The following is a 2,216-nucleotide window of genomic DNA, read 5'->3' as shown; positions in this document are numbered from 1 at the left end:
GCATCATGTACTTAAAGTACACTTCACCTCACCATGATTAGAAATGGAACGCCTTACGTACCCAAACACAGTGCGGAAAGGGCGGTAAGTTCAGACTTTGGAACACACTGTAACTGCTCCCTTAGGGTACCTTCTCACTCCTGTAATGTTGCTTGTTCTGGTAGCTTCTCCCATCTGGCTTTAATGATACTGTAACTACATGCTGGATGCTCCATCGTTCACCTCTGCTCTCACTCCAGCTGTGACGCAATGGATGGCGTGTGATGGCAACTACACGCTGGATGCTCCATCGCTTACCTGCTCCGTAATCTTGCCTATTCTGGTAGCTGCTCCCATCTGGCTTTAATGGCAAATACCATTACACTCTGAAGAAGGGCTCTGCCAGAAACGTTCGTGGGCGAATAAACAAAGAAGACATCTGAAAAGTGCTGTCCTTCACGTCATTTATCCATTCAAGTTTTTATGGGATTCAGCACCCAGTTAAGAATTGTTAAGTAGCCTATTTAGCCGATAGTGTGAGCGCGTCTTCTCCACTTTTTTTAACCCCTTAATGCACGCCGTACCTCCTGAGGCACGCTGTAATAGACATTGAAAGTTAACTACTATAGTACTGCACTACTATCACAGTGCAAGGGGCCTTTAGTAATACATTACGACTTGGTCATTGCCATGCTGGTAATAGCTAATTTATAATGCCGTGTCTTGATGCCCAGTAATGATACTGTAACTACATGCTGGATGCTCCATCGCTTACCTGCTCCCTAATGTTGCTTGTTCTGGTAGCTGTTCCCATCTGGCTTTAGTGATGGCAACTACAGTACACACTGGATGCTCCATCGCTTAGGCTACCTGATGCCAATTGCCTTGCTTGTTTTTGTGCCCCACCTTTGCTTGCTCTGGTAGCTGGCCTTGCGCTGGTGAAGATGACTGAGTGAGATGAGGCCATCCACACATACTGTACTCTGGCAAAGTAGCTAACTGCTCCTTTAGGGTACCTGCTCACTCTCTCATCTTGCTTGTTCTGGTAGCTGTTCCCATCTGGCTTTAATGATACACGGTAACTACACGCTGGATGCTCCATGGCTTTTACCTGATCCCTAATCTTGCTTGTTCTGGTGGCTGGCCTTGATCTTGCTTGCTCTGGTAGCCCTCGCGCAGGCTTGGCCTACATGTGCTCCCTGGCGTGAGTGAGTGCCTTCGGTTAGTTGGTCACACTCCACACACACACACACACACACACACACACACACACACACACACACACACACACACACACACACACACACACACACACACACACACACACACACACACACACACACACACACGCTAGCATGCATGAACGTACGCACTCACACACACATGCACACACACACACACACACACACACACACAGACACACACACACGCACACACACACACACACACACACACACACACACACACACACACACACACACACACACACACACACACACACACACACACACACACACACACACACACACACACACACACACACACACACTCAGCCTTTGGTTGTTGGTCTCACTCCAGCTGTGACGCCAGTACTCAGTGCTGAGGCGTGCACTGAGCCATCTACACGAAAAGACAGAACACAGAGAGAGAGAGAGAGAGACAGAAAGGGAGAGAAAGAGAGAGCGAGAGCGAGAGAGAGAGAGAGAGAGAGTGAGAGAAAGTGGAGCGGAGAGAGAGAGAAAAAGAGAGAGAGAGAGAGAGAGAGAAAGAGAGAGTAGAGCAGAGAGAGAGAGAGAGCACCTTGGGGTGCTCTTCCCTCTCCAGCGATGAGCTGTGCTGAGTAAGCCAGATGAGGTCAAGCCGTCTACGCAAACACCATCACCTCTGGCAGAGAGAGGCAAAATGACGAGATAGAGTTAGACAGAGAGAGAGAGAAAGAGAGAGAGAGAGAGAGAGAGAGAGAGAGAGAGAGAGAGAGAGAGAGAGAGAGAGAGAGAGAGAGAGAGAGAGAGAGAGGGGAAATAGGCACAGCCTGCTAATCACCTCCAGAAATGAATGGCAACATGACAGGACAAAGAAGGGGGGTGGGGTAGTCATTGTAGAGACACATTCAGAGAGGCTGTTTGCTGTTAATGCCGTTTTTTGGCATTTGGTAAATTTTGCTATCTTTATTTGCACGGAGGGGTTGCCCGGGGCACTGGTCATTGTAGTGAAATATAAAGGAAAAAAGAAGACTG

This window comes from Engraulis encrasicolus, chromosome 12 (genome assembly GCF_034702125.1).
Source record: "Engraulis encrasicolus isolate BLACKSEA-1 chromosome 12, IST_EnEncr_1.0, whole genome shotgun sequence".
Classification (NCBI taxonomy): domain Eukaryota; kingdom Metazoa; phylum Chordata; class Actinopteri; order Clupeiformes; family Engraulidae; genus Engraulis; species Engraulis encrasicolus.
This window is presented reverse-complemented; position numbering follows the sequence as displayed.